General features: G+C 37.9%; 1 protein-coding gene across 20 annotated transcripts in view; it reads right to left on the bottom strand.

Moving 5' to 3' along the window:
• Positions 1–22,991, bottom strand: part of PDE4D (phosphodiesterase 4D) — a 1,369,870-nt gene that overhangs the window by 521,460 nt on the left and 825,419 nt on the right. The window lies entirely within an intron of this gene.

Genomic DNA, 22,991 nt, shown 5'->3' with positions numbered 1-22,991 from the left:
AGGAGAATGAACTTTACAGTGGCAGTGTACTCAATATTAATGTATCACTTTTAACTTAGGTATTTAAAAAGGCTGTTATGCAATTGCTTAATATTAAATGGAATACTGGCAACATTTAATATATCATGCTATTCACTTCAGTTAGGATTTCCCTAGTGAGGCCCTGTCATAGCAGAAAAGATGGGAGGGGGTGCATTTCCCACAAATTCAAAACCAGACATAAAGAAATTTAATCATGAAAACTGCCATGATTTGGTGAGTTTTCATTTTGATCAAATGATGATCCTAATAGAAGTATTTCTGGGAGCAGGAAGAACTGAGTGGTTCCTTTAAATGCGACTTGAACTTGTAGGTTCAGAAAGATGGTTAAAAACTTAAAAGGAACTTAAGAATTCTGGGATTTCCTGAGGCCTAGGCAGTGTCCTCATGACTTCCTTTTTCTAAAGGGAATAAGGTCATCTGTGGTGTCTTCCATAAGGTCATTTGTAATCTGAACCAGAAAACTCCAGTCTAAATTGTTTTTAACAAGCTTTGAATCAAGCATCACAGAGTAATTCAAAATTTGATATTATATGAGATATTTAAATATTATTATTTAAGAGCAAGGAACACTTACAATGTCCCGGGCCATGTGTTAAGTGCTTTGTGTTATTATCTCATTTAATCCTCACAGCAACACTATTAGATAAGGACTGTTACTAGCTCTGTTCCACAGATGAGGAAACTGAGGCACTCTGATGTTGAGCAGTTTGCCCAAGATCAAACATCGAGTAAGAGTCACGCTTTGAAGCAAGTCACGCTTTGAATTAGCTCCAGAGCCTGCGTGCATTACCACTATATTATAGCGCCTCTAAAATAAGAATGATACCATCTTGCATTAGTGTTATGCTTTCTAAAAAAATTATTTTTAAAGGTATTATTTTAGCCTCACAGAATCATGAGGAGCGTATGACATTTATTATGCCAATTTTGGAGATGAATCTCCAAAAGGATAATATTTGTTCATCATCGCACATCATGTTAGCAGTAGATCTGTAAGAGAATTCAGATTATTTGGCAGGGTAATGTTCTTTGAAGATGATGATTATATGATGATGAACATGAACTTTTTTCAAAACCAATATTGGTCCCTACACTATGTAAAAGAGTAGGTCTCCATGGGAAGTAGCAAATACGAGGATCAAAACAGTGATGTAGAAATTTATTTTTCCTTGTATCATTTATTTGAAATTTCTTAATTCTTTTAGTCCATTCTACTCTAGTCTGTTCACATGCTGAAGTGATACCCAGGGGTGATATGATACCAAAAATATCTCTGAATCTTTTTCAGTTACCACACAGTTCAACGTTCAATACTTCTGAGCTCTGTTCCATTTGTGGGCAATGATATAAACAAAGCACTTTATAAATAAAAAACACAAATGATGTAGTCATCAGAGTACTAAAGGAGACATAAAATTAAAATACATTTAAACCAAAAGGAGATTTCAACTGAATATTTTTAAAGTGAACTTCTCGTGGCTTTTTATTTCTATTTTTATATATGCCACCGTCTAGAATAAGGTATGACAAATTAGAATGAAAGGACACACAACTAAGAAGCTATGATAATGGTAGAAAAGCCAAATTTCTGCTTGAGGGATAACAAAGGAAAAAACGTAATTTATTTCACAGTTCAGGGAACCAAGACTACATATTAATAAACAAGCCTAAATTGAGTGTTTTGAAAACTCAGGGCAACATATATAAAAGAATGGCCTTCTTAGAGAACACAAATAGCTTATTTCCAGCATTTTTATTCCATGTATATATGAAACAGGGTGTTCAGAGTTATGACCACTATTTTACGAACTCGTACTTAGCAAGACTTAGGATTTTACAAATGTGTGGTCTTCAAGAAACAACATTTGTGCAGAACTAATAGGTCTGTAATTTAAAAATAAGTTCTCAAAGATGAATAAAGTTGACAGAGCAGGGTAATACAAAGCTGTTTTATTCTACTAAAAGGTAATCACCCTGTCATGGAACTTCTAAGAAGTATCAAGAGTAAATATAAAAAATCACTTTTATGGCTGAGTCCAGCCCCAACATTTCAATCAATACCGGAGTGCTAATTGTTAGCAGGCACTATGGATGGGCACAGACTCGGCAAGGTCCCTGCCGCCACGTTTGCAGCCTCAGCTCTCCTGGCACAAAAGCTGGGTTTTGTTTCTATTTTAAAATCTAATCCCATAGCAAGCAGAAGAGTAACTGGTCTTTCAAGGATAGACTTGCATTAGCCATCCTCATATGAGACTGATGGAAGAAAAACTAAAAAACAGAATGTTAATTTATTGATAAAATGTCAACTACAAACGCAGAGCAAACCAGAATACTCTAATCAACATTTTCATGAAAGATTGTTTAGTGCCCTCAGAATCAGAGCAGAATGACTAACTAGCCAGTGTCCTCATGACCTCTTTCTAAAATTAAAGTCCTTTGCTGCCATGACTAGGGGGTTATGCTTGCAAGGGTGATGGTTTTCAAACTGAGTTCCTGGGAACCCTGTGGTTTGCAAAGTTGTCTCAGGCCAACTGCAGGGCAAAGGGAGGCCAGGTACCTTGGGCAGTTTCACCAGAGCCTCTGCTTTTACCTGTTTTATTTCAAGGTTAGGTTTGAAAAAGAGAGTCTAGTTCTTAAAAAAATATTTACAAAAACGTAACAGTAGGAATACAAAATTAATACTTTCTAGGCAAATTCTTCTCTCTGTATTGTCAGTTTCAAGTCTCCATTCTCTTTAAACCCCTTCAGTTTACATGCTTCCTTCTCAATGAGTATCTTACAAAGGGTAAGTTATACTTTTATGTTAATACAAACATAGCATAATATAGACACACCCTAGTCTCTGAACTTGGGTGTTTCCTAAACTCTATAGCCACTTATCTGATATGGAGGGTGTAATGACTTACCTCATTGATCTTCCCAGAGTTTCACTTTCAGAATCTAACTTTAATTTTAAGTGTTAAGGTATACCTTTCTGTAACCATCACATTCTGCTAAACCAATAGCTCATATCAATGATTGCCTCTTAAATAACTTCGATAAAATAAAATTAAAACTACTCTAGATTTAGATATGAAATGTCAAGGATCTAAAAGGTGATCTATTAATCTTTTATGAACATTAATTATCAGCTCAGATATTTTAGGAAAGTGTCCCATTCTTTCATGAGGCTGGATAACATTTGCTTCCTCTATTCTACATATTGGTTTTGTATAAAAATATTTACATATACAAATACCTGTGCATGCTTTATTTTTTTAGCACAGTCTCTATATTAGTAGTATAAGTATGTTATATCTTAAGAAATACAAACTACAGTCACTTAGATGTCTTGGGGAATATTACTTTTGGCCTAAAGCCAAAAAGGTGAGATTTTTAAAAAAAAAATTTCCAATAAAAAAAGAAATTTCTGTGCACTTTTTACATATGCATGAGTACGTATGTATAAATATACATAGTTCCGTTCTATGTATTATATACATATATATCATCAATTAATAAACAGATGAGAATGGCATTTCGATATGTAGAATGAGACCCAAGATGACTGCATATTCCTTACCCCTACCTCTCAGTAGGAAAAGAACATTCGAGACCAAATCTTCTCTCCTACACTTACAAAAAAACCAAGCCTTCTAGAAAGGAACAGCATCTTCCTCTGTGTATTTCTAACACCAAAAATGTTGTTGGCACTCAGTAAATGTTAAGTAATGACCATGTTGATAGTGATGACTTCCCACTTACGGCAAGTTCTAGCAAAGTCTGAAGGCATGCTGTTCAGCACATTTAAAACTGAAATAAGAGGAGCTCTTCATGCAGCCATGGTTTCAATCGCTAAGAGTCAGGGAACTGTGTCATGTTTCAGCAAGCTGGTAGTGCGTTTGATGTTTCTACATATTCTTATAACCAAGGATACAACCACCAATTGAAAAGCGAAAAAAGAAATTCATTAAACACCTATTTTGATCACAGCCAACAGATATTTTGTTGAAAATCTTCAGGATTTAAGTAATATAAGAAGTCGTTTTGGATCATATAGTCTAAGCTTAAATCTTCTCAACTTAAGGGATAAATAAATGCACTTACAGGAAAAAATCCTCCTATCACCAAACAGATTTCATAATCGGGATACTTAAAATCTTGCAAAAATTCCATAATATTTCTGGAAGTAGAAGTTCTAGAATACCCAATGCTACAATACAAAGAAAGCACTTAGTATTTATTATTCAAAATGGAATGTGGAGAAAAAGCCCCAGCAATTTCAAAGAAGAAAAAGTCCAATTTGCATTCTGTCTTGGAGTCTCAAGATGTGAGCCCTTAATTTCAGGTTCTGCCTTTTACTTTTTGTGTAATTTTGAACAACTCACTAAACCTCAGTGAGACTCAATTTCCTTATCTGTAACAAGGAAATAATAACATAATTCATAGATGATTATAATTTTTAACTTACTGAGGTAAATTATAGAAAAATACTTTGTAATGTGAAGAGAGCTCTTTAAATGTTGTTCATATTTACTTTAAATTTGCTCATTAGAAAATGTAGTAAAATATAGATTCTTCACCTAGTCTGTAATTTACTTAAATTGAACTGGAAAAAAATAAAAACCAATCAGGTAATGTTGGAAGCCCCTTCTGAAATTGAATTATATTTCATTTCTACTTTAAACTTTTCTAAAGGCTTTGTATCATATTTGTTTCAGAAACTCAAAGGAGTCAAAATAGTTTTCATGCAATAAGTTAAGGCCCAGTTTCAAAATATACCCATGTTTATGGAATATTATAGATTCCTAAGAATGACTTGGAAAAATATCTGAAACATTGGCCGGTAGGGGAAAAACACCCTCAGGTTTGCAGAATAATATCTTCAATGTGAATTCATCAATTTAAATATGCATATGTATATAAATATACATTTATACCAATGGAGCGGAAAAGAACCAGGAAGATATACACCAAACTATGGACAAAGTGCCACTGAGATAAGGAAGTAAAAGTGGGCCTGATTAACAAAAGATTTTCACATTTTACTTTACATATTTCTGAATTGATTAATATTCTCAATAAGAATGTTTCCATGTATTATATGCATAATTAAAACCTGAATGAAGAGAAAAATATATTTAGTATTTACTAAGGAAGAATAGTCATTTGTAGTTAATATCTACGTATTGAAATATCAGATCCAATTTTCTAACATTTGTCAGATAGAATCTCTGTGATAGATTTGAGAAATCTAACCTCAAAGCTGAACAAATTCAAAATATATATTCAAGAGTTCAAACATTCCACTAATATAATTAGCTAAATCAATCTCGAGTCTTAAAAATAGAAATGAATAACTGATTTATTCTTTTTCCATGTCCACATGAACACTGTAGCTGGGGCAACTATCAACATTAAAGCTGTGTCTACTTGCAAAATGAAACCTCTTATCATACATCTTGATAACAGTATGTGTTTATTTTACTCCAGCTCAAATATGTGAGTATCTGCAATCACACAGATTTTCTACCTCCTTAATTTTGATCCATCTTTGAATCTGCTTGTATATTTCATTTAAAAAACTTAGGGTAGTTATATATCTACTATAGTAACAGTGTATAGTGTATCTATTTTCTCATCTAGGTAAATCTAAGAAATTATGTTTACTCCTAGAATGGAATAGGATGCATCGTCTACTATTCATATTTTCAATCCAATTTATAGGTTCTTTAATATTCTGGCAATGAATCGTCAGTCCTGGCTTTTAGTGCTTTTATAATTGTAATTTTGGGGGAGTGTGTTTTCATAGTTATTTTAATAGAAAGTCAGAAGAGGCTGCATTAAAGACTACAGATCAGATGCCATTTAAAATCCAAAGACCTCAGTTACTGCTTCTAACACACACACACATGCGCGTGCATTCTCACACACCATTGACAGTTAACGGAATTAATTAAAAGCAAGCATGACTATGATATTTACAAATTATATATGTATTTGCAATATAGATATTACATATACAGACGTATTATTACTTCAACATCTTGTATTTACTGTATGGAGACTGTTACTCCATTTTTTTCAGTTATCTTTGAAATAGATAATTAAAGATTATCATTAGAATGTCAACTTCATGGGGTGAACTGGCATCTTTTGGATTGTTTTGTCCCTACTGTATCCCCAGAGCCTAGAAGAGTGTCCAGTGCATCATAAGAGCTCAATGAAATATTTGTTGAGTCAATGATTCTCCTAAAGAAATAAGCACTATACCAAACATGATGCTTTACGTCTGCCTACACCTCCTTCTAAAGAGCTCGCCTTCCCTACCCACTACCCTTATGAAACCTGATCCACTGCCCCTTGATTCCTTCACTGGGCAGCAAATATGCATGTTCTTTCTTTGGAATGTGAACGGTCAGAAGTAAAACAGAGACTCTAATCAGTTCAAGGTGGGCTTGAACCAAAATGTCACGCGGACTTGGGGGCTGAAGTTGCCCTTTTGGGTCAAGTGCAAACAGATGTAGTAGGAGCAAACACAGGGAGAAGCAGGCAAAGAGCGGAAACACAGAGACAAAGAGAAATGGATGATTACACGACCCCAAAAAGCAGTTGCCTCGATTCTTGGGTTTTACCAACCCAACAAGGCCCATATACTTTATTTCTGTGAACTGCTGTATCTTTACAGTAACTATATTCACTCCTTTTTTACAGAAGCTAGTCCGAGTTGGTTTCTTTTCCTTGCAATCAAAATCTTGACTAGACAAGTCACTATATGAGAAATTTTATTTTGCTACTCATAAATCGTTTCCTTCCCTCCAAAAATAAAACTATTTAAAATCAATACTATATTGTAATATTAAATAGCCAGAGTGAATTAGCTTGACATTGAATTAATGATTACTTGGTCAAGGGGCTTAAATTAAAACACACACACACGCAAAGTGGAACTAATAATTAAGCATCTACATCTACATCCACATGCAGAGGTTCTGGAGACAGCACTCCTTTTTTATGGCTGGCATCTATTACACTTCCAGTCAAAATATTAGCTTCTTATTTTTCTCAAACTTCACCGTTTTCTTCACTGAATATTAATTTGTTTCCAATAAGGAGGCAAAACTCAGAGACAGAGAAAGAGAGAGATTAAGGAAAGGGGAAAATGCCATAATTTTTATTGGCTTTATAGAGCAAGAGAATTTAGTACTTGAAAAGCATAATTGCTTTTTAGGGAGAAAAAAGGACATTCATATGCCTATTTTAAAATAATCATTTAAAAGTCTTAAAATATTAAAATGTATTAAAACCAGAACTCAGTATTTTAGAATAATAGTTTTAAAGTCATTTTGATATAATTAAGTAAAACGTTCTTTGCTTTTGAGTGCAAAATAAATTCAAGGCTAGTTATGAAATCCCAGTTGCCTACTATGGACAGATACCTTCTCTTTCACCTGGCATTTTATACCCTCTGCTCTGCAGCTTTCAATGTTCTGACTTGGGGGTGAATCCACAGGGCTGAATGCTTGAAACTATCAACTCACCTGCCTCTCTACAATTGGCTCATCCCACCCGGAAAAGCATCACTATGGACCACACAGATCACTTAATAGATACAAATGGGCAAAACAGAAACAACACATCTCCTAAACCAAATGAGGCAGAAAAATATTAATATGAAATCCCATTGCCTCGCCATGTAAGCTTATACTTTTCTCCATTAGTAGCACGTTATGAGTGGGAAAGAATTCAACGCAGATGTAACATGATTTCATCTATTGTTCTTAGTTCCAAGATTTGTAAAACGGATGAAGACACACAAGAACTTTAAAGTTTTCCACAAAATAAAGTAGAAAACTTGATCAAATAGTAAATTTACTTTTAGGATTTCTCTTCCTTTCTCACTGACTCTTCCCCTGTAGATTGGTGATGGAACAGGGGTTGGAGCAAAAGGAAAAAGCAGAAGTGGACAGATAAGCACCTGAGCCTCTGTTGTCAAGACCCTCGGCAAGCTTCCTTGATATTTGAAATTCCTGCTTCACTTGTTAAAGAATGGAAGTTATGCTGGAAGCAGGAACAAAGTGAATGAAAACATAAACTCCTCAACTTTCTCCCTCTCCTCACGGATTAGAGACACAGGCCATTTGAGATGAGGCTGCCACTGTGTGTCGGGAGGTTGAATATTTTTGTTCGAGAAGGAGAATGATCAAGCACCTGTTGCAGCTCCGAATCCTTGGTGGCTTCTCCTCCTAGACTATAGCTCTAGTGAGCAGGTGACAATCCTAAACTTCAAATCCAAGGGAGTCTGAAGGGAGGAAGGAGTCAAGAAAGACAAGGAAAGGCGAAAGACAGTTCCCATTTCCTTTCCTTTCCAGAATGACTTACTGCTTCCCACACCTTTAATACAGACCTACTTTGAGAGCCTTCTACTGGAGCACAGGTGTTTTAAAGGTCAGAACATTTGCTGAAAGGTGTAAATAATTTTCCTCTCAAATATCAGAGGAAGACAGAAAGGAGAAACACGCAAGAAGAGATACAAATGTGATGTGGTATGGTCAAGATATTTTAAAGGATATCAACATTGTAACAAGGTCACTGAAAATAAGGCCATGTGATATGTATGAAAAACACACTTTCTTTTGGTTTCCCCACTACTCTTTTAAGTTTGATTTACGGAGAAAGTCTTCTGACTTTTTGGAGCACTCTTAGGCAACAGAGAGCTTTGCATTCACTTTAAACCGTCAACTCAGATTCCATTCGGAAATTACAATGTCCATTCCAAACTCTAAACCAAAACTCCAGACTTGAGTTAACTCACATCTTCTTCCCGCTCCCAGCTGGGCCCATAAAAGACTAGCTGCTTTGGGGTGAGTGGGTAGGTCAGGGAGTAGGGTCTATCTTCCCCGTTCCTTGCTCTCCTGACTTACCAGCTGTCAGTACTGACTACTTTGGAGTCGGAGAGCATGCAGAGAGGTGATGAAAGGAAGAAGATGGTTTTTTTCTTGAATTGGCACTGTCGTAAGATGGCATCTTGCTCTGGGAACCGGGCAGATGTTGAAAGCTGCCTCTCTGTTTTGTGGGCACATTTGTGGGTTCATCAGCAGCATCCCTGCTGGGCCCCCTGGCTGCAACTCCTATGACTCAGGCAGGGCTTTGTTTCCAAAGCGCTGCTGGTTAATCAGCCCCCCACCAAGCCCCTGGTTTTGCAGTGGTCCAAACCTACAAACTCTTGCTGTTGGAGTCCAAGTGCCTTTTCCAGATGGTCCTCTTGGGAAGGACATAAAATATCTCAAGGCCAGTTCTCTCTCTAGTGTTGTGTACATCTGGTCCGTGGGAAAAATTCCCGCCACTGAAGGCTCTTTCTCTGGGCTTGATGTGAAAGAGATGACTGCGGCCCCCTTTGAGGGAGGGGAGGACTCACAGCAATACCCAGTTCTCTCTTTCTTAACAAACAAAAAAAGCAAAAACGAAAACTCATTTTCATAAATTACTCTTCCCTTTCCTTCTCTGAACTCTTTTATCGACTCAATCTGAATTAAAGGCACCTATGTGAGGGGCCCAAAAGCCATGAAACTGATTCTTGGCCCCCTATTTTGAAAACTGGAATGTAGGACTGGCACTACCCTTTGGGATGCAGCTTCCATTGTGTCTGCCTGCCTTTGCCGAAACTCCACTTTTAATATTTGTTACCATGTGATTAACATCACAGTTCCTTTACCATTGCTTGTAATCTACTCAATATCCACCTTGCCTTCTTCCATACTGGTGGAAACCCAATTATTTTTGCAGGAATCTACTTTTGGAAGCAGAGAAGGCGACTCCACGCCCAACTCAAGAGGGAATCCTGAACAGTCTAATCCCATTTGCTGGCCAGGAATTGGTTTATGTCATAAGACCAAACCTAGCCAAACGGCTATAAAGGGAAGTCGGCTGAGATGACATCTGGGAGAAGCGTTTCATCAAAAGAAGCACAAGGAAGAAAGGGTTCATTTCCTTCCTTTGGGCTTTGAGCCTGGCTAGGGCCATTATCTTGTGATAATGGGGGCAGTCAGTCTAAGCAAAAGGACAACATGCTAAGATGATAAAGCAGAACCCAGGTGATATGCCTGAGCCTCTTCATAACCATCCCTGGAACACTCCACCTTGAAACCCTATCGTATAGGACAGGAAATTTTCCTTATTTGTTCACATCAAGCCATTGAGTTGGCAGCTCCAAACCTGTACTATAGGTGTCTTCCCTGAGACAGTTCATCATGGAATATTTATTATAATCCAAAAGGCCACTTCTTCATAGCTAATCAAGTCAAACAGCAGAGGGAAGCTTACATTTTCTCATCTTTTTTTTCTTTCTAAATAGCTGGTGGGTAAGCTCATCTGCCACAAAAAAAAAAAAACACTTTAAAATCAGATGTTTAAGTTAATTCTCAAAATTGCAATTGCTATTATTGAATTGAAACAACAGTTGTGATGACACCTGTAATAACAAATGTCAATAGAAACAAACAAAAGTTATGTTCAATTTGCAAATCCGTCATTTATCAGTAGGCTTGGGTCTCTCTTGGAGTTTATGGGGAAACCAAAGAGGTTTCTGATAGTCCATGATATTGTCAATATTCAGGGCAACAATCACATTCTAATCTTAGAAAATCAGGAGATGATGTGTATGCCAAAAAAAACCTTGGAAATCGAATCATACTTTATGCTGAATTCCATTTGGAGGATCAAGCAAGGACTTATTTTACTTTCTATATTATGATGTGGGTGTGCTTATATTAAATCACTTTCTGAGAAACACTAGATGACTAATTTGTGACAACGATATGTTTGCAGACTAACACATTCATAAGAACAGCAGAATAATGAGCTAATTTGTAAAGTACCAGATGGAATTTACTGAAAGCCAGTGGCCTAAGCTATCATAATTGTCCTTTATACGCCAAGAAGACACTTCTAGTAATCTTGCTACCCACATCTTTGCTTTTGGATAAACAGGCCAAGGTGTCACCAATCTGCCTTGCCACGAGGGCAGGTCTCTGGTATTTGAACATGCTTGCTAAGGGGAGAGGCTGCTGCAGTGTGCACTTCTTGCTTTTTTTAACTCCACCGTCTGAATGGCGCCCATAATGAGGGACCACTAATCTTACCTGTTCTCCAGTCCCTGTCGTTGTTGTTCTTTTGATGTCGTTTCTTCGCTAATTCACAAACATGGAGGTGCATTCACGTTCATCCTTGAACAGTCTTTCTTTTTCCTCTGTGTTTGCATGCTCCAGCTCACTGATATTGGCACCATATCCTCAGTACTTCAGAGATGGTCTTTTCCATTTTTTCTTGCTTTTCCCAAGTCAATCCTGGGATGACTTCATCCCTCTTATCCTTAGCCTCATCGTCCCTCCTTTAGTCCCCAACCCAAGCTTGAGATTGATAAACCTGAGCCCCAATTTCAGCTTTTTCTGCATTATATCTCCTCAGAGCCTGGAGTGTAAACTAGCTAATTTGCGCTGCTAGGTTAATAGAAGTTTTTCTGAAGAAAGCATGGTTTGGTGGAAGGAGCACAGGTTTTTGGTATCATCAAACAGACCTGAGGTCTCTTAACACTTCGTTTACCTCGGACTCAATTCCCCAACCTTCACTGAATCTTAATTTTTTCATTTGGAAAACAACAATGACACAAACTTCTTAGATTTGTTTGGGATTGCCTTAAAGGGTATAGGTTAACCACACAGCATGTGTAAGAAACCAATGCATATTTGTTTCCTCGCCCTCCTCAAATGTTTGCTGTCTAGCCTGCTGACTGCCATGGTGGGAATGTTCCATTAGGGAAGAAGGAAAACAACAGTGTGGAAATATGAGGAGGCCGAATAATAGAGGCTTCTCCAGCAATTACTAATGCAAAGTGCGTTAGCAGAGTGGCTACAAAATACCCATGGTGTGGTTTTTACATTGTTTGCCCTACGGAGAGCCTATAAACTTAACTAGAATAAGACCATCAGCCCCAAATAAAAGTGGAAAATGGATGCAAATAAGCATCACAGAAAGAGAACTACAAATATCCGAGTGCCACTCGAAAAGATCTTTAATCTTACTGGTACCCAAAGAAATAAATTAAAATTACAATAAGATATGTTGCCTATCACATTGGTAAAAATTAAAGACTAAAAACATCCAGTGATGGTGAGAGGGTGGTAAACAGGTACACCCAGAAACAATTGGCAGAAATGTGGATTGGGAGAGACTTTCTTGAAGTATAATTTAGTACACTTTTTAAAATGAAACACGCACATACCTTTGATTTGCAGGAGTCTATCAGCCCCCAAACATACAATAGTGTTGAAGATGATTAAAAATGCATACTAACAAATGATCGAAATATTTTTATTATGTATAAAGACAATGATATAGATTTATAAAATTTATAGGTGATTTGCTGTTTTCAGAGATAAAAATAAGTATTTAATAATTGGCAATCCAAAAGTTTCTTTACTTCTATCCATTTAAAAATTTTGGAACTCTTCATAATATAATTGATTGATACTCGGCTTTCCAACCCTATGTAAAACTTACTTCTCTTTTTGGTGATAAATTTTTTATTTCTAAGACTTAATATATTTAAAGAAAATTAAGACAACCCGTCAAACTGAATTTCATTTTTACGTCTCTCTTTTTGTTTTATTCTCCGCCCCCATTCCCCGTGGTATACACAAAGCTTTGCTTTATTGGCACACTTTCTCCAACATCTGAAAAACATAGGGAGCATTGTCATTGTAGGCCAAAACTGATCTCATTTGCCCAAGGAATACAAATTTCTCAGACAAGGGTTTAAACTCCTGTTACTACAACTCTTGGGCCTGGTCCTTTCTATTAGAATCTAATTTTCTTGCAATATGGGAGGAGGAGAGGGGAGATGGTGTCTTTCAAATACAAAGGCCATGTTTCTGATATCATGAGCACAGAGTGCTTCTGGGTCACTTTTACCAGCACTGGAATTGAGCCTCTTCAGTCACACCATCTGGACCAAAGTGGCATGCTCAAGCACATCCGTTAGGTGAGCTGGCTGACCCAGGCCATGAAACAGACTAAACGAAACTAATCCAACAGAAGCTCACTAGAGCGATCGCCAGCCCAACTTGGCTACTTTGTTAGAGAAACCAATATCCAACATTTTAAAATGAAATAGTTCCTTCTTTCTCAAGGAGAACTATACTATATAAGACTAGAAATATATATAAAACTCCTTCCATCAGTGTGAGCTCCAGATCAGCATGGTGTAAACCAAGTATCTGTATATCTCTAGCTACATAAATTGAACTGAGCTTCTGAAAAGAGCATGGTATTAATTGAAGCATTAACATAAGAAACTAATTAGCTTCCTTCCACATACCATTTAGAAACATGCAATAGCTCATTGGAAATGAGAAAAGAAGGGTGAAATAAAGCTAGCATTTTTTGAGTCTCTTTTCTGCAGATGGTTTTGTGCACAAATTTTACACAAGTTATTTCTTTTAATACTTGCAATAGCTCTATGCAACACACATTAATATTAACATGCCCCACTTTATAGATGAGGAACCTGAAGAATCTGGAGAGGTTAAGTTACTGCCCACGGACCCAGACAGTAGGTGGCTGAGCTGCATCTGGACTCCAAAACCAATTTTGCCCACTACAATGTGAGACCAGCTTTGTCCTGTGGATTTAGAAGTGGCTGAAAAGGACTGGTTGGGAAGGAGGCACAATTGTAAAGATAGTAGATGGGGTAATAATGACCATGAGCCACATGAGTAGTAAGTGCCAGATACTGTGCTAAACTCTTAACTCTCCGCATTTAATCTTCCAGAAAAGTACTACTAGCTTGTCCATTTTACAGTGAGGAAACTGAAGCACAGAATAGTTAAGCAAGTCAGCCAAAGTTACACAGCTAGCCAATAAGTCTTACAGTGAGCTCATAATATTTCATTATTTCATTTCCCCGTATTTATCTTTTTCTTTTCCCTTTCTTTCTTACAGAGGAAAAAAAACAAGCGACTTCTATTACAATTTACTGATTTCATATACTTTTGGGAGTTCTATTGCTTTTCGGATAAAGAATAACCAGTGTTCTCCCCCACCTTTGAGATGCCAAGATGCTATCTGAGGATACTGGAAGGCACTTTAATGACGTCCTGCTTATGTCAACAGATCCGCATAGAATTAGGCTGCAGTTCAATTTTTAACCCCACCCATGACTTTCTAAGCCCTCATCAGAAACATCTTGTTTTAGTTCTTCCACATGCAAAATTAAAATAGCTAGGTGTCTTTGTCTAAAAATGCTAACAGATGATTTGGCAAAGGCTGATATTTTATATTGTCTCTTTGGCTGGTTTGGGGATTATTCATCTAGCATTGAGTGAGCGCCCAAGCCCCTCCCCTTTCCTATTTATTATCAGGCTGCTGCACTGCAGCGTTGAGACATCTGATCATTTAGATCATTAAAAATCAATCCAATGACCAAACATTTCTGTACATTTTAGAGAAATGACAAAAAGTACAGTATTAGATTGCTATTAACTGGCTCTGGGTTTTCTTTTTACAGCTGCCAGGAAAGTCATTTGGTAAAATTGATTAAACCAGCATGCCAGAAGGAGAGAGGAAAAGAGCAGAGAAATGTAAACACAGCGAGCTTAGAGGGAGGGTGATGTTCTTCTTGGGAATGAAGTGAGATGTGGCTGGGGGAGGGCGGGGGGGCGGGTAGGAGGAAAACCTTGCAGACAGTGAGCATACTGTAATTTGGGGTATAAGAGATGCAAGATGGTAGGATAAAAGCAAACTAAAATGCAGAAACCATAGGGGCAGAAGGAATGAAGAAAAAGCAAGCAATCCATGTGCTTCTAATATGCTGTCTGCATTGGTCACACTGCACAGTTTGACTGTATTAATCCTAGAGACATCTCTGGTATAATGATAAGAAGCCAATTTGAGAATTTCGGTAAATCAAACTCTTTCAATATCAGGAGAAAGTAGGGAGGAGTATCTAGTTTCCTGCACAGTATGGTTTATTTCTGGACGAACAATTAAACAAAGAGAGGAAAATAAATCTCTCTTCTTTTGCTCAATAAAACCGGGAGTGAACAAAAATTCACATATGCATTCCCCTACTTGCTATTATAATGGCCACACATATTCCCTCCTTCCGAATATGAACTTAAGTATTTTCCTTCTATCTTTCAACGATTTCTTGATTAACCCAAAGGGAATACTGGTATGTGGAATCACAGAGTGCTGACAAGGATGGATTTTAATGTGGGGTTTCTGTGGCCATGCCACGATTTCTAATTCCTCCCAGCATCCTATTTAAAGTCACACTTAGCTCACACAGCTCATGCTTCTATAGAAAGGGGCAGCGAAAACCGTCAAGTGTTTATTTGCTCTTATTTGCTATAAATTATGTCTGCTAACATTTAAAGTCAGCAGCCACCTAAACACAAGTGACTTAAAAATAGCATTTAAAACATTATAAATAAAGCAAATGTTCTATGGAAGGGTGAATGCACTTCTTTGGATGCAGGACATAGAAAATGATAAGATACAAAAGCCATTTAATTGCAGAGAAGAAACCACACTCGTCTAAACGAAGTGACCCCCCGGAGAGAAGTTCTAAATTATATTTGCTCTGTGTGGGGTGTGCTGCTTGGAAGAAGCTGAGATTCAGAGAGCATTTATTTGCAGCCACGGGTTTGCATGGAAGGTCAGTAGCCTTCTTGAAGGAGAGTGGTAGCCAGCCTCTAAGATGGTCTCCATTTACCCACCTCCTGGTATTCACATCTTTGTATACTCTTTCCTCCCACACTATACCAGAGTTGGTCATCTGGCAAAAGATGATGGCATGTCACTTTTAAGGTAAGATTATAAAAGTCTGTGGCTTCTGTCTGTCTTGAGATGTCTTTTTCTCTCTGATCTCTCCTTCTGGGGAACGCAAGCTATCATATTATGAGAAGCGCTATGGAGAGGGCCACATGGCTAGGAACTGAGGCCTGCAAACTGTGTAAGTGACCTTAACAGCAGTTGAGTCTTGTGATGACTGAAGTCCAAGCCAACATCTCAAGAGAGACCCTTAGCCAGAACTGCTAACTAATATGGGCGAATCTTGAGCCATCTACATGACGGAGGTTATACATATAGAGATATGTCGTAAGGGGAGGACGAAGTGGGGAGTAAGGAGAGGGTTACAGAAGCAAAATTTCAAGGAAGTATGATCATCATCAATGCTGTTTATCAACATCCCCAGTTCTCCTTCGAGGCACGTGGCAGGATTGCGCTGCCTTGTCCCCTTGAAGTTAGGCATGGTCAGCTGACTTACTTTGGCCAATGAAACTTGAGCAGAAGTAATACATGTCACTCCCAGGGGAAAATCATTAAGAATTAGTATATAATGTCTCCTCTCCTCTGCCAGAGTGATCAGAAAATTTCCATACAGTACAGTTCCCATTAGCCACGTCCCTAAGAGCAGAACCCTCTTCCTTCCACTCCCAACCTATGATGAACATACAGAATGAGTGTGAAATCAACCTGTCTTGTTTCAAGCAACTGAGATTTTGGAGTTGTTTGTTAGAGCATGATCTAGACCAACCTCCCTAAAATAAAAGGTAAGTCTCTGGCAGGAATTCACTCGAAGGAAGGAAGAAACCTAGTGTGAACAACCAGATTCAGCTACAATGCCTGAGGTTCTTGAAAGGTGTAGTGATTCCAGGTAAATTGTGGTGACTGGTATACAAAATCCCCCAGTCACATCCTGGAAAGGCAAAGGGTTGAGAGTAAGAACTGGAAGGATTTTTTCACTAAATTCCTAAAACGTGAAAGTTCCAGAAGCAGCAATGCCATTAGGCTCCCCTGAGAGAACAAGAAGGGAGGGCGCATTCTCATTTTTACCATGCAAGCGAGCAATGTGCTGGCACTACCCTAGATGGCACGGAGAGCATTAACAGCTAGAACACACTTGCCGGTGTCTGCTGCCAGGCAGTCTAGAGACCAGTGAACGTGGGTTGAGGCCACTGGGAGAGCAGAGGCCAGTACAAAGTGGCATCCTGGGTAGATCCATGCAGGGGCGATTATAAGGTGTCCCCGAGAGTCTCAGAAATGCTTGAGTGAGAAGTTCTGCAAGTCACGGGGATTCACACCCGAGCAGATTGGCAGAGAGCTGCTGAGACCGGAAAATTCATTTTAATGTGACCTAATTTGTGCCTCTAGCCTGGAGATTAAACACCAACAAAACTGTCATTTTATTATCCATTTATTATCATTAATTTATTATTTACTGGTTTATTAGAATAATCCATTCCACATCCGCATTCTGTTATGCATCAATAGGGGGTTCTAACCTTGATCAGGTCTCAACTTATGGATTTAAAATCCTTTTGGCAAGTGCCTCATTTTAGTCCAGAACAGTTTAATCTGTTCTCAACGGCCACCTATTGTGAGACACTGTATAAATCACATTATAACAGTCATTATTTTAAGATGCAGTGCCTTATAATTTAGTATAAAAAGACATGGGTCCTGAAGCAAAGATGTAAGTAGTTTAGCTGAATTAAAACTGTGAGTGTGTGTGCATTAGTCTTTTTGATGGACCTCTGTCTCAGAAACCCATTTAAATACACCTCGATTGAAGCAGAAATCAAGAGGGAAGAGTGGACTAAAGGAGGTTTTTAGTGGTGAGGAAAGGAAGTCAGTAAGGCTGGAGAGAAGAATTCAAATGCAATGTTTTTATTTCAAAAGAGGAGAGATTTGATAAAGGCAGAGGGTGGGGATCAGTGGAGTAAAACACAGAGCATTGGCCGAAGGAAATATGGGTTGGGGTACAAGGCCTCTCAGAAAATGGGAAGAAGTAGCACCTAGACCACACATCTGCACATCCTTACAGAGGATTCTCATATACAACTCACTCAAATACTTTGTGGATTAGTATTGAACCTCTAGGGTGGCTTTTCATGGAAACCTGGTTTAACACACATGGCCCTGTTGTTCTCTCCACCAACATCCTTCTATTTTCCCTTCTAGCACCCCTCACAGTCTTCACTTATATGTTCATTTGTCTGTCTACATCTCCATCAACCCTACTAGGACAGAAGCTGCATGAAGGCAGGGATCATATCTGTCGTGGTCACTGTTGTACACCCTTCTCAGCAGAGTGCCCGGTACACAGTAGATGTTCCATAAATATTTGTGGGTTGAACAAATAAGGATAGGCACAAGAACAAACTTAAGACTATCTACCTTCATTGATTGAAGTTCCAATACTGAGATTGCCTTGATCTCTCTTTGGCCTACCTTCTGTTCTCACTTAAATGAAGTCCTAGAGTGAATTGTTGCCCAATAGTCCTTATACCTTTGTAAGAGCTCATTGATATTTGGGGGTTTTCAATCTACTTTGGATGATATAGCAGCCAAATCTATCCACATCACTAAACCCAATCAGCTAGACTGTCATTCTTACTCTGATGCTATTTAGAATGTGCAATGAGCCAGTGGATTCCACTTCCTAAAAACTAATTTCCCTAGAGCTTTTGCTCTATTATTTCATCAATGCTCCTGAGGTCAGAAACTATGATTTCTTCTCTCCTGAACAGCACAATGTCTCATTAAAACTCCCTCCCATAAGCCTGAGTATTTCTTTAGAAATTCAAGGAAGTTTCAAGGATCATGAAGGGCCTTTAGTTCGATATCAGCTATATTTAGTGCTTTGAGAGCAACAGCACAGTCAAGTTCATTAATGACCTAGAACAATTAGTTCAATACAATTCTGACTTCTTGATTGACAGCGGGTTTTTTTAGACTTGGAAAAAAAAGTCTTTGATCAAGCTTTTAAAAATGCATGTTCTCATAACTTTTTTACATATCCCAACAACCAACTTGGATTATTATATGCTTATGGGCAAATCGGATAATCTAACAATTCATATTTTTATATTCCCTGCTTCTAGTTTAGGAGAGGAAGATGGGCAGTAATCATTCACCCAACAAATATTTATTAACTACCCCCAGGTTCTAGGAGCTAATCAAGAGGCTGAGGATATCAGTGACCTACAAACTAGACTAGGGGCCTTCATTCTAGTTGGGGGAGGAGGGGCAGAAAATAAACAAAATAATAGGTAAAATCTATAGACATTTATATGGTAGTAAGTCCTACAGAGAAAATCAAAAAGGAAAGGACACGGAGAGTTCCAGGAACATGGATGGTATGGATATAATTATTGAAAAGATGGACAGGGAAGGCCTCAGTGAGAAAGTATTTGAATAAAGAACAAGAAACGTAAGGAAGTAAAACAAGGGGGTGATAGAGAGATGCAGGTTCTGGTCTGAAGTAATAGAAAGTATAAGCCCCTAAGGCAGGACTGTGCTTGGAGAATTGGAGGAATAGAAGGAAGTCAGTGTGGCTGGACCAAGTGGGAGTAACGGGAGCTGAATCAGAGGTAACGGGAAACCACAGGTGGTAGGTTATTATAAGGATTTTAATTTTGAGAAGATTAGAGGTCATGGAAGGGTTCTGACCAAAGAGTGACCTGACATGACCTAGGTTTACCAATGCCACTCTGCTGATGTGTGGAGACTAGACTGAAGAGGGCAAAGGAGAAAGCAGGGACACCTGCTAGGAGGTGTGGCAATCCAGGTGAGACAGATCGGTAGCCAGGACTAAGCTGGTAGTAATGGAGGTGGTGAGAAATGGTCAGACTCTGGGTTACATTTTGAAAGATGGCTGGCTGGATTGGATGGGAAAGAGGGTGAGTGAGAAACAGGGGCGAGTCAAAGATAACTGCAAAGTTTGGCCTGAGATGGGGAAGTCCACAGGAAGAGCCGGTTTGGTGGGAAGGACCAAGACTCTGGCTTTGGATGTGTTAGGTTTCAGGTATACGGTAGCTCCAACTGGAAGTGGCAGGTAGGCAGTTGAATATTAAAGTCTATATTCAGGGGAGAGGTCCAGGTTGGTGATATAAATTTGACAATGGTACGTAGACTTTAAAGTCGTATGATTAGATGACATCATGTAGAAAGAGGATGGAAGAGTCCACAGACTAAGCTTGAGACCTATCAATGCTAAGAATTTGAGGAGCTGAGGCAGAAGCAGCAAAGGAGAATGAGGAGTGACCAAGGTAGGGAGAGGAAAACCACGAGGAGGTGCCCTGAACTCTAGTGAGGAGAGTATTTCCTCCCTGAATGCTCCTGAGCATCAGCATAGAGGTACCTGCTTTGTACGTTTTGTTCGGTCAGAGGACTCATATACCAACAAACTTTCATCTAGATCATCATTAAATTTAGTTGCATATTGTAGAGAGTCAAACAACCAATGAAAGACAAACAAAAAAGGAAGGAAGAAATGCCAAAAATTATGAAAGCTGTGAGATTAAGTGATTATAAATCAGTTAACCAAAATTAAATTTTATTGATAGCCATCAAATTACGTTAATAATGTTACACAATTGAAATGATCTTAATCTTTGGCTCAATTTTTTAGAAAACGAATGATTTGAGTTACAGTTTATTAAGAGGGAAAAATATTCTTAATTCACATTTTGCAGCATCCTTGCATAAGTTAAACTGATTTCCAGGCAGCTATATAATTTCAATAAGTTCTGGCTCATTTCTTAGTTTTGACCCTGATGGAATTGACTGACCACGGAGCACACATTAAGTTCAAAGGACACTCTGCACGTAGATTACCCCATAGAAAAAGGCATCTCAAAATGCAAATATGTAGAATTAGGAAGGAAGCGAATCATGCTGGAGTAAGCATCTTATTTTTGGAGAAAAACTAGAACTGAATTTTATGCCAATTATAATATTCAAGCTTTGTGTTATAGAAATTATGGTTTGGTTTGGTTTGGTTTTTTACTAACAACTCAAGTCAAAGATTTCTTGCAAGTTGGGAAGGATGAATTTAAAGATAAAGTAGAGCTATTTAGGATATATGCTGCGCTGCTCCTATATTGCACGCAATCCCAGCTCAGAGTTACAACACGGTATATGTTACTGTAACAGAAGCAACGACATTCAAAGTTACATATAATTCCATTTTCCCCTTTTAAAAATGGAGATAGTAAAACCAGTCCTGTTTACCTAATCAGATGAGATTATGTATTTTAAAGCATTTAGAAACTACAGAATATCACAGAATGTCAAAGGATTAATTCAGTGTGACTTCCTTTTAATGGGTGAAAATTTCAAAAGTGCCAGTTGTTAGTCACTTGGAAACGACTTATCTTTAAATTCACACAGCCTCAGGCCACTGTGCAGATACTCAAGCTGACTTTCTCAAAATGCGATTTTGTGATATTTTTAATGTTGAACATGCTCGTTCTAGCCCTGCACTCCTTATCTGGATGTCATGAATATACGTAATTGTTAGACAAGCATTTAGAGTTTAGAAGTTATGAATCAACTCCAAGGTTTCCTAGGATGTACTAGACAAAATGAAATCGACCCCCAGTCTTTGAATTCTGAGTAGTTGTAGTATATATACTATGACTTTCTGGTTCAGAGATAAATGCCTTAAAAGGCCTCATAAACTTTAAGATTTCTTGAACACTCAATACCACCTATGACATTTTGATGAGTCTAGTGTAAATGAATCATAAGCACATGGATTAAATTCCCCATGAAATACTCATGGCTATGAGACACCTTAGGAAAAGTGTTTTGGCAAAAAGTCAGATATGATTTGCTGAGCCCTCAGTATTTTCAGAATGCTCAGTGAATGTGGAGTCAGTCAGCATATTTAAAGCAAGACAAGAGTGACCAAAAGTGCCCACGTTCGCTTGGACGTCACCAGTCCTCGAGTCTCCATCAATTGCGAGGAAGGGAAAAGCCTCAGCATTACAGTTCCCATTTCAGTCTTTGTGAGCTGGGTAATGTGATCTCCTGATTTTGCCATAGGTTTATTTTGAATGTGATCCTAATTAGCTTGAAATTCTTGAGATTCTCATCTTACACTCTTGACCAGCTAGTTACCTAAATAGAAATGAGTTTAGACCAAAAGAGGACTATCTTGTAAACTAAACTGCATTCTATCCTTGAAATATTGAAGGCTTCGTAAAATAGCTCCAACTTTTTATGCAGTTCTTTTCTCCCTGATTCCTTAAATCTATGTTCAGTGAAAAATAATTATTTTTTAATCCGTGATCCATTCAGAATCAATTGAGTATTTGACTAAGATATTGTGAAATATCTTACTGGTGAAATGATCTTACAAAGAGAGATAATTAGTACTTGAAATGCCTTAGAAAGGATCTAGTTTACATCAATCTAATTTAACTCAGTCTTTAGCAAAGTATAGGAAGTCTCCAATACATTTGGTGGTTATCAAAGAAATCCTTAAAATGGCCTAGAAAAAGTAAACATATTTTCTGTAAGCATCCACAATCTGTCTCAATAGTAAAACCAAGCAATAAGGCCCTCTAACTTCCAAAGCAAGTCAAACGTATCCGCAAGCCTGCTGGTTTTTTAAAAAAAATATTTTAGACCATAATTTACAATGGAATTCCAAACATTGCAGTCATTTCAACCCGTCTGATTCTTACTTTATTTCCTATACAAACCAGTTGTTTTTCAGCTTTAAAAAATTCATCACAGTATTTTGGTCTTTCAGCACTCTCTTTCCATTTTGAAAACGAGCCAAGTACTGATGTGGTCAGATCTATGACTCCTCAAACCATTAGAAATCATAACTGTGTGATAAATATAATATAGCAATTTTCCAAAGTAGCAACTCATATTGAATTTAAGGATAGGAGCTACCTACAAAAACTATTTCCAAGTCACCATATGTCTGTCTCTACAATAATGTGATGCTTCCTAGCAATTCTCCCAAATGATAGAATGAGTCACTGGCCCTTGTCTTTTCAAATCTTATTCTCAAAAATGAAAATAAATTGTTGAAGCTAATCTGAAATTTAGTAGTCTGGCAAGTTCCAAACAGAATTGTTTCTCTGCTTTTTGGTATAAAGTTTCTC

The sequence above is a fragment of the Equus przewalskii genome, chromosome 20 (assembly GCF_037783145.1).
Source record: "Equus przewalskii isolate Varuska chromosome 20, EquPr2, whole genome shotgun sequence".
NCBI classification, from domain to species: domain Eukaryota; kingdom Metazoa; phylum Chordata; class Mammalia; order Perissodactyla; family Equidae; genus Equus; species Equus przewalskii.
This window is presented reverse-complemented; position numbering and strand designations above follow the sequence as displayed.